Source organism: Tribolium castaneum, chromosome 6 (genome assembly GCF_031307605.1).
Source record: "Tribolium castaneum strain GA2 chromosome 6, icTriCast1.1, whole genome shotgun sequence".
In the NCBI taxonomy this organism is placed as follows: Eukaryota; Metazoa; Arthropoda; class Insecta; order Coleoptera; family Tenebrionidae; genus Tribolium; species Tribolium castaneum.
Window position 1 is genome coordinate 3,598,366 of NC_087399.1, and position 11,192 is coordinate 3,609,557.

At 34.3% G+C, this 11,192-nt stretch overlaps 2 long non-coding RNA genes across 2 annotated transcripts; both read left to right on the plus strand.

Annotated features, from left to right (window-relative positions):
• The first annotated feature begins 1,191 nt into the window (after positions 1–1,191).
• On the plus strand, positions 1,192–2,119 carry LOC103314007 (uncharacterized). The gene is made up of 3 exons (XR_511603.3): positions 1,192–1,326; positions 1,378–1,738; positions 1,791–2,119. It is a non-coding gene; the product is annotated as an uncharacterized LOC103314007 (long non-coding RNA).
• Positions 2,120–3,017: 898 nt separating this feature from the next.
• Positions 3,018–3,456, plus strand: LOC135266575 (uncharacterized). Its single transcript, XR_010334699.1, has 2 exons — positions 3,018–3,252; positions 3,302–3,456. It is a non-coding gene; the product is annotated as an uncharacterized LOC135266575 (long non-coding RNA).
• The last annotated feature ends 7,736 nt before the right edge of the window (positions 3,457–11,192 follow it).

Consider the following 11,192-nt stretch of genomic DNA (forward strand, 5'->3'; position numbering starts at 1 on the left):
GTGCGCGTGTTCGTTTTACGCTTTGTGTTTTTGGGAACAATGTCACAATTAAAAGTGTCGGAAACGTGTGACAATCGTTCCGATTGACCGGAAGTAGCGTAACAGGGTCACGTGGCCGGTCCTGTGGACACTTTCGATTGGCCAAATCGTGAGATAATCACGTTCCTGATACAATTCGCATCGACAGCATCGGTCTAAAATTTCTTTTGTGTCACAATACACCATATGATAGTGGATCTGTGGCGAGCCCTCCGCCTTGCAACTTGTCAAAGAAACGAAATAATTATCGTCATTTATTTGAGTAGAGGCGTTAGTAACAGACAAGAGGCTCACAATTGCGTAGCAAATAAATGACAATCAGTAGCTCATTGCGCCTTAATGAGAAATTGTTCGAAATCTTTATAGTATATTGCAAGAGGCTTTGAAATATAACCCCCATTCCGCACGAGGCGCAAACCCGGCCCGGCCCAAGCGCGGGGGCCGTAAGGGCGAATTTGGCCGGCGGCTCATATAAACATATTCCGCTGTACGAGACGTAAAGCTTGGAGAAGCCGGTAAAAGCTTAGAAAGCTGCCTGAAAGCTCGTGCTGTTAATTAATAATTACTGACAAGTTGCTCTTCCTTTGCCTTAGTCCGTTCTACTGTCAGTGCGAGGCTGCAATTAGTCGTTGATTTAATTAACAGTTTGCCGCACCGTTACTCCCTTCTAATTTAATCGACAGAACTTTTCAACGCGATAAATGGGTCACAAGATCCCAAAAACTAGCATTTTTCGGCTAGAGCCTTAAATTTCCGTTCACTTTCTCAGTTTATTGACCCAATTTCCGGGTGAGTCTGTGGAGTGGTATCGCGGCTGCTCGGGTTCATATCTGGGTCTGAGGTGGCCATGAAGGGGTGGCGTTGGCGGTGTCGTGATCCGAGGCGGCGGTGGTGGCGGCGGGGCGCAACGCCTTAACGCGGTGTCGACGACAGCTGCTCCGACTAGCGACAGATGTTCTCAGCAGGCCGCCCCCGACGAACCGAAATATAAATACGTGCCGCCCCCAGACACTTTCATATGCGAAAAAATGGACACACGTGCGATAAAGCGCAACGGGGGCGGCGAGAGTCTTATTTATTATCAAACCAAACCAAACATGTTTTCCAGACTTATTGCTTTATTGCACAATTATTACAATAAAGATAAACCCGCTAGAAAAGTATAAAAACACGAAAAAATGTAAGCCAGATCTAAATCCCAGATTTTTGGCTCAAAAATGGATTTGGGTGACTTTGGTGTGTTACTAATTTTGTGCTTTCTGCTGTTAGTGCAGGTTTCTGGTCGAGGTAATTAAATATAATTTTTACTCATTGTTCAATTTATTAATTAAATTGTAGCACTTCTACCAGATGATGAATATGTGGATCACCGAGATGACAGAGGTCCGGTGCTTTTTCCGACTGTTAGTTCTTAAAAAATCAATTTGAATAAAAAATTATTTAAAGTAATACATGTGTGTTATTTCTAATTAATTGCTGCAAACGACGTAAAATTACCACTTTCTGATAAAAATTATTTATACGTATTTGCAATAAAGAATGAGCTTTCCATAAAAATTTATTGGGCCCAAATTCTGATAAAACTGTGGACGCAACTGTACGTTATTTAGTATAATTTTGGTAACGTCTTAATAAACAGTCATGTTTAAAATAGGAATTGTTCTATTCCTGCTGTACTTGTTTGTACACATTTTGGGGCGTAAGTTAGACAAAAAATATTTTTTGAATTTTAAACTTTTTAATTTTTGTAGAATCAGCAAATACATCTTTAAACATCACAAATGGAACTCTTACAAACTTAATTGTCCTACCGATTGTTCCACCTTTTCCACCCGTAATTGAAGTGAACCTATGAGAAATTGTGAACCAAAAAATATGTTTATTAAATACTACACTTACTTAAAATACCAAGAATGTTCAGAAAACTAAATATTACTCCTAGGTGACTATGAGGGTTATTGTAGGCCAGCAGAATATATATGCTCGTATTTTTTAATCAGTATCGTAAAGTTTTAAAGTTGTGTGTGCTGTCAGTTGTAGTTTATGAATTTTATTGCTAAATAAAGAAACAAACAAAGGAGGTGTTTTTTTTAATTTGTGTAATTTTTCGTAAAATTGTTGAACCGAAACTAAAAATATACAAAAAAAACGACAAACATTCTAATTTCAATTAAAATAAAAATTTAAATAAAAAAAATATTTTTTAACAATTTCGATCTAAAAAAAAACAGAAATTGTGGTAGTAGACAGAGAAAATTTTATTTTGCTGAACATTGGATAATACAGTTTTTTGGTAACATTTTAAGCCTTTTTGTAATATCTGATTTCTATTAGCTGTTTCAAAACTATAAAAACGCCAACGTCACATTTTACCAAATTATTTTTTAAATAAAATTAATAAAAATGTAAAATAGTTATTAATGATTAGATCTCCCATTGAAAGTATAAATTAGCTGTTATGCATAAATAATTTATAACACCTAATTTTGAGGAAAAATGTTATATTGAAGTTTTTATAATTTTGAAACAGCAAATAGATTATAAAAACTATTTTAAAACACGATTCCGATAGCAACGTGTTTTCGCTATTTTAAAACGCTTTTTTATTATTATTATTATTTTTTTTTATTAAAAATATTATTAATAAAGTTATAATGCATGTTATGTGATAATTACTTAAATAAAATTTTCAGCGTTTGTATCATTTTTATTTGTTTCAAACCCAGCTAAGCGAAATTATGTGCCGAAAACGTCCGTAAACCCAAAAATAAGCAAAAAAATATCACTCAAAAATGTCCATTTATCTATCTATTTTCAATAAAATGAGAAATTTTGTCAACTGTAGTTATTTTTCTAAGCTGAATTGTGGCTTTTCCTGTGTTCTATTTTCTTATCTCTTCAGACATGTAATAAAATTGAAAATTTACAAACGGCAAGCAACATCAAGAGCCACAACACGATAAGGAACAAACATTTATGTGTTTTGTGAACTCTTTTCAGTACAAAATGCATGTTAGTGGTGAAAAAAATCTAAAATTTATTGTTCTCATTAATAACGCTTTTACTATAAATACAAACAATTGCACCTGGCCATCATCAGTTCATTCAAAACAACTTTACAGAAGTCAAGCCACAAAAATAAAATGTTCAACAGCAAGTTTGTTATCGTGTTAGTGGTGGCCGTCATGTTCATTTTAGAAATTGCAGCGCAATGTAAGTACTTGTAAAAATGAGTAACTGATCACAATTAAATTAATTACAGCGAGTGGTGGTCCAGTAAATCTGAACGGCACTGCTGAAGAACTGATTTTCTTCCCACCTTTCTTCCCTCCAGTGCCGCTGCCAAGCGGTAACCGTGGCGGTTCCTAAATTTTTGTCAAATTTTTACAGTTTATGAAATAAATAGTTGCAGTTGAATTGTTTGTTTTTAAAAGCGCCAAGGGGTTGTAACAACCCTCCGGCCTCATAACAATAACAATATAAATCAATAGACATAAGTTAGTTGTGTGCTTGGGGCAATAAAGAGTAAGAAAGCGGGCGCGGAATGAGGTGTTCATTAGAGGGTAATTAAGACGCAGGTTATTGCTCCGCAGAGGGCGCTTTTGACGTCAATTAAACAAACTTAGGCACCCGTTTCCGGTTGGTTGTTTCCTTGTTTCATCTCGTCGGTTGGGCAATATTTTTGATGGTTTTGAAATTTAGTAATAGTTCGAGCAATGCCAATGATGCATATTTGTCGCCGGATGCATGAAGGTATGCAACAAATATGAACTCATCTCCAATATTTAGGGGCGTTTTGGGGGATTGTGGCTGGTTTTCAGGGGCGAACCGATCATATCGTGCGCGCAAGTGCTGGAATTCCGTACAATGTGTCACTGGCATCATAATTAACATTCCATTAACAACATTGCCAGACTTTGTTATTTTACTGGTATGGCGAACGCTACAACTCGAGACCATCGTCGCGATATTTGCTCCAAGTGCTCTATTTGCCACTACCTGCACTCACATACCCAACAAATTAAAACTTTCATTCAAACTAATTTTTCAAATGCACATAAAGACTCACTTTTTTATTTTACAAAAAATACAGCATGTTTCACCTAACACTTTCGAGTTAAAAATATAGTGTGACGCAGGGGTGCATAATCGGTCTATTTTTTTAAATAGAACACCTTATATATTTTTGCAGAATTAGATTTTACGCAAAAAATAATAACATAAAAAAGACTAATTTTTGAAAAAATACTATGAAGTTGCCTATGAATATATTTGAAGCTTTTCTGTGGCAAATTTGTCGGAAAATATTCATTGGCGACTTTGTAGTAATTTTTCAAAATTATTTTATAACAATAAATTGAACAATTCCGAAACAAAAAAATTAGACCTATAATAATTTATACAAAGTTACATTATTTTTTGTGTAGAATCTAATTATGCAAAAATATATAGGTCGTTTCATTTAAAAACATATAACTGTGGCAAATTTGTCGGAAAATATTCATTGGCGACTTTGTAGTGATTTTTCAAATTTTTTTTTATTACAAAAAGTTAAACGATTTTGAAACGAAAAAAATTAGACTTATAATAATTTATACAAAGTACATTATTTTTTGTGTGGATTTTAAATATGCAAAAATATATAGGTCGTTTTATTTAAAAACATATAACTGTGACAAATTTGTCGGAAAATATTCATTGGCGACTTTGTAGTAATTTTTCAAAATTATTTTATAACAATAAATTGAACAATTCCGAAACAAAAAAATTAGACCTATAATAATTTATACAAAGTTACATTATTTTTTGTATAGAATCTAATTATGCAAAAATATATAGGTCGTTTCATTTAAAAACATATAACTGTGGCAAATTTGTCGGAAAATATTCATTGGCGACTTTGTAGTGATTTTTCAAATTTTTTTTTATTACAAAAAGTTAAACGATTTTGAAACGAAAAAAATTAGACTTATAATAATTTATACAAAGTACATTATTTTTTGTGTGGATTTTAAATATGCAAAAATATATAGGTCGTTTCATTTAAAAACATATAACTGTGACAAATTTGTCGGAAAATATTCATTGGCGACTTTGTAGTGATTTTTCAATTTTTTTTATAGCAAAAAGTTAAACGATTCCGAAACGAAAAAATTTAACTCATAATAATTTATACAAAGTTACATTATTTTTTGTGTAGATTCTAAGTATGCAAAAATATATAGATCGTTCCATTTAAAAACATATAACTTTGGTTCACCACTCTGTATAAAACACCCTGTGTATAACAAAAATATTTTTAGTTTGTGTACTTTAAGTCGATTTGTCGTATAACGAAAACGGCATGACAATATTTTAAATAGCAAAACAGTTATAAACCGATTACACACCTCTGGGTCACCTTGTATAATTCAGTTATTTGTTAAAGGATGGTTATAAAATTCAGTTTGCAGATATTTTAAAAGGTGGTCTTTAAATTAGAAGCAAAATATGACCTGAAGTTAAAAAATATAATTTTAAAACACATTTTTTTTACTTAAAATTAAGTCAAGTTACCATTGGATCATTAAAACCAGAAAAATAGATGGCCACACAAAAAAATTATTAAATCGCTTGGCTGATGTAAGGAAAAAAAATAGCTTTTGTTGCTAAAAATTTAATTCAAATTTTGAAAATATTGAAGCAGTCACCCTGAAACAGTTGATGAAGCATTGCTAAGTAGCATTTTGTGCACCACTGAAAAAACTGTCAAAAGTGTATGCGCTGTTAGAAAAGTAAAATTGTATTATTTAGTAAAATTACGTTAAAAACAAAAAACGGTGGCAGAAATTTCTGTATTGTTGAAAAAAAAAACAATTTTTGCTTATGTGAACTTTTTGTGAAATATTATTCAATAAATAGAATAAAAAAAAATCAGCAATAATTTGAAGACACAAGACAAAACACGTGACTGGAAATAAAAAAAATAGTTATAGCTGTAATTCACGCTTTTGAAGAGAACCCAACCAGCAGTGTACGAAATATTTCCAAACTTCTGAACGTTCAAGTGACCAGAATTTTTCGATTGTTGTGCAGTCTTTTTTTGAAAAAATTAAAGCATCCAGTACAATAAATAACTCAAAAATATTGTTTTTAACATTGTAAAGTTAAGAAATGTCACTTGGGTTACACGTTTGTGCGAGTAGGGGTGACCAAAATTCAGTGGTAGTGCGCATTTGTTTCTCTATGCTTTTGCATTTGTACCCATATTTTTTTTCATGCGAAATATACGTTTTTCATGAATGAGTTTTTTCTTACAGCATTTTTTATTGACGATAAATTTTTAAATAATTTAACATTTTAAAAAGACACATAAAAAGACTTGAGTTGTTGCATTAATGGGGTTTTAATCTTTACCCTCTAAAGTATTTACATTTTAAATTTCATAAAAATCTGTCGACAAATAAGTGAGATATCCGGCTCGGAAGTTTTAGGTGCGACACCCTGTATACCGTGGTCTAAAATGATGCTTAATTAAACTTCTTCGTTTTCCAAACTCAATTTTAGTTCGCTAACAGTCTGAGTGAGTTTTCAAGACCAAATAATGGACGATAATTATTGTAAAGAGGGTTATTTTTGTGCAGTGGGTGTAATGACCGGCTGTGTCGTCTGCCATGTTAATCCCTCTGGCCAAAATTTGACCGCGTCCCCGTCGAGCTTATCGTCACTTCTCGAAAGTTTAAAATTCAGACGAATCGAGTGCTTTTTACCGGACAAGGGAAGTGAATTTACAATTTGGCTACGAGGATCTTTTTACATCATCGCCAGCTGTCCATCCCCACTGGATTTGTAAGTTGATTCCGGCTTTGTGAGAAGGGACGCAGACTGAATTTTAATACAGTCGTGTCTTTTTTCCATTCCACCGCAACATTTTTGCTCGATTTTGCCAAATTCTGTCTGTGAAAAATCGCCTCGGATAATTAGAAGCCGATGGCCGCAATAAAATTAGGAATTCTCTTCGGGCTTTGGTCGTCGGTTGCCAGGCGACGCTGGCCCTAACATCGATACGAGGATGTTCGATTCACAGATTAGACCTATTTTACACATTTCAATTGCTAATAGGTCTTTCCGGATTATGTACATATGCAGTTTCTCAGCCGACAAATGTTAACGCAATTACCCAAATTGGGGACGGACGGTTTTTTGCTCTCGCAGGAATCGATAAAAACTCCGCGTGGGAGCCACTCGATATTAAACTGACCGTATTAAAGTGGCCTTCGAGCAGATAAAGACGATAGATGCGACGGACTCGAGATAAGACTGACCCCTGCGAAGATAAAATCGAGAAAAGTTATTGATGGTCATCGAGATTATCCGCAGTTATGGGTTGTCTCCTGGTCATTCTTATGTTTTAACTAGATTGCTGCTGTTGGAGCGACGATTTATTGCAACGAAATATGGATTCCAGGCGCCGGAAAATAGTGCGTTGCCCTCTTATATGGTAATTCAAAACTGTTATTGCCCAGCTTATTGTGCGCAATAATGACTTGGGGAAGACTCTTAAACAACACGAATAAATAACACAGAAAACAAAAATAACTTTATTTGTTTCATTTTTGCCTTTTTTTATGCCAGATTTTTATTTAGTACATGAACACTTAAATTGTTGCGTATTTAGTAAAAAGGCACCTCTTTAAATTTTTTTATGCAACCCCCAATACACGTCAAGCTAGTGAAAGTTTATTTAAAAAAATTGTAATTTTTCTGTCTGGATTTGGTGTTTATCCATTGCTCCAAGTCTGTCGGCGGCTAATCCCCAGCCATTGAAAAATAATCCAAGACCGTCCCCTTCTAATCAGCAAATTCTTGCAACTCGTTCACTTCGCAAAATTCGGGCGTTAGAGCGTTCGATGTTTTTTTTCGCACAATGATCCATTTAATCCCGATTGTAGCGCGACTACCGAAAATGCACTAAATCGTTCCGCACTCAATTTACAGTTCATTCAATTCCAACCCTTTCTTTTACTGAGACAAAGAATTTAAAATGCATCCCCCCGAAGAATCGAAACACTTTAAATAATTGTTATTCTTTGCTAATGTCCATCAGCGGAGATTAAAAAAGCGGGCGAAGGGTGGCTGCACACCCACGACCATTCCGAGTCGCAACCGTCAATTAGACCGCATAAACCAACCTGTCCAGGACGGTAATAACAATAAAAGTTAACGACCCTTTCAGGTATTTGGGCTAATTTTAATGAGGCCCTTTTAAGGCGTCCCGGCCCGATGTCATCGTAAAGCACGAGAGGTAATGGAAAACTATTCAGCGCACTATTTTGGTTTCTTGGTAATTAGTAGGGGATGAAGTTCGTGTCTCAAGTAGGCGCCTTTAATAAGTCGTCGTAAAATTTTATTGATCCTCAAACCGCCGTTTAAGGGGTTATAACTCAAGTCCTCGAAAATGGGAATTAGCAGTGTCGGAGTAAAAAAATGGATTTTAATTACGCGGCCGATCACGGCCTTTTTATCAAGGGGTGTGCACTCAACAGAGGGATGTTTACGTTAATTACTCAAAGGCTCTTGCGTTTCGACTTTTCATAGAGCTCATTCCGCACTAATTAATTAATAATCAGATTTTTAAGTGGCGAAGGAAAGCTTCGCAGATATCGGGGGCGATGAGCTTCCGAAAAGTTCATTTTCCGAGCTGATTTATCATGTTATCAACAATGGCGAAGTGATTTCTCCTAGTTCATCCATCAACGCAATCTTTTGTTGGCGCTGCTGTAGGTGTTGGTTACGTCACTTCCTCTTGTTATCAATCTGATTGATGGCGAACCTTCGATCTCACCCCTTGACTTGCTTTCCATTGTCGCGATTTTTACCGGACCTCCCCTCTAGACGGTATTAATAAACGATGAATATTTGATAAGCTATGAGAAACCGCCCTCTACAGACAGCTCCCCACGTTTTTGATTTCTTCTCGAATCGCCAGATGTGATTACTTTTCATCGGTGTTTGCCCTAATGCGCCTCAAGCCCCAGTATATTAGAAAATCGCGCTCTATTTTGCAATAAAATACACGCCGAGCCCCAACAACTAAATGTTGGAACGAAATCTCGTTTTATTTTTATTTAATTTTCAAACTGGTTTTATTGCAACACTTTATTTATAATTTGCATGTATTCAAACTTATGTATTAAAGTGTTTTTTGTAATTTTTGTCTGATTTTCAATCAGTTGTCAGAGAAAATATACAGGATGATTCCATAAAGGCCTTTTCAAGAGAACTAAAATTTACGCAAGTTGTTAGTACTTCTGCCATAGTTTAACATATGGCAATTTTTTTGTTACGATTTTCATTTGCAAGGATTTTTCCAAGATATCGCAGTCCTTGAACCCTTTGTGATAAGTGAATATTTATTTTGCATTCGAAAACCAAGGATTTGAAAAGTTTTCTAAAATTTTCGAAATTGTCAACTGTCAAAATTCATGGCTAGTATGATTTTTTCAAAATGGTTTTCACAAACCGCTATAACTCAGTTTTTTTAAATAGAAAGCCTCTATTTTCTTAACGGCAATTGAAACGACATTGATATTTATTGCGACTTTATCAATACGTCTTATACCTATCTCTTACAGTTTTTGAAAAAAATCACATAAAACGAATTTTACTTCGTAATTTTTATAGTTAATCAAGTAGACTTTGTAAAATGGTCAACAATAGTCAAACTTCGATATTTTATTTAGTTTTTAACTGGTTTATTATTAAATATGCAATAAAACAATAATATTTAATGATAGTTTATTATAACATTGTGAATTATGTAAAGTAACTCAGTCAGTCTGCCATCGAATTTTGAACTTCTTGAATGAAAAGGGTGAACAAATAAAACATATCTTTTAATCAATAACACAATTTTAACGTACTTTTTGAAGTTTACTTGATTAAAAATTAAAAAATGAGCCAAAATTCTGTTTTTGTGATTATTCCAAACACTGTAAGAGATAGATGTTATAAAAGTCTGCATAAAAATTGATGTTTTTTCGATTGCCTTTGAAAAAAAAGTAAAGTAGACACAAATGAATAACAAAATTTTACTTTCCAAAATAATGGGAAGTTGACAAAAAACACATTACTGCTGCTAAAAAAAATGCAGAAAACTCTGAAAGCTAAAAGTAAAAAAAAGAGTAAAAAGGAGAAAAGACGTTTATTAGCACTTTCTAAAAAATTATATTTCGAAGTTTGACAAAACCTGACACAAATAGGTATGTGTTCTTATTGATTTATTTGCTCGTGTTAAATCTAAAGGTATTAAAAAACACAAAAAGATAGTCTCACTTGCTGAAAAATAAACTTAAAAGGTGGAAACTCTCTTACCACTTGGTTAAAATCGTTGAAATTTTAATTATTTATTATAAAGACTGAGTGTCTTTGGCTTAAAATGAAAAGTCATGTTAGAAATCTTTCAGAGATTAAAAAAATAAGATAGAACATAATATATTTGGAACACTTTAACTTCAGAATAGTACGTTATAGCCGGAAGTTTGTTATAACTGGACTCTACTGTATTTCTAAACACTGTCCATTGGTCGATCATGTTGGAAAATGGTGATTTTTTTTAATTTTTTTTACCCGCTACCTGTTGTGTTTGTGTGCCGTGTTGCGGTGCTAATCCGCAGTTGTATATTTTCGGAAACCAGGAGCTTTGAAGTACAGTTTTGCGTCGTAGACCAGTAAACCAGCTTTGTTCCAAAAGTGAACTTTGGCAAACCAGCGCAACGAATTAGTCGAATTCTCAATTTCCCCTTGTCTTTGTAGTTTACGACGCGAATCCGAAAATATTGTTATATTTGCAAGGGTCGCAGATGCAGAAGAATCAACTTCGTAGCCACCCGAGCACATTTTACGAGAGATAAAGCAGAAACATTACTGAAAGAAGGTGACGTTTCCGTCGGAAAATAAATAATATAGAGACGGAGGCGGCCGCCAACACGCAAAACCGCCGGCCTTTTTTTAAATAAACACACCCTGCCGCAGCCAAAAATCATCTGCTTGTAATAAGCCAAAAAACGAAAAACTGAACATCAGCCGGTCCCTTATAATGTACTTTCCAGGGGTCACCGAATGACCGGCACTCGATCTTACAACCAATCAGCCCCGAACCCCTTATCTTAAAT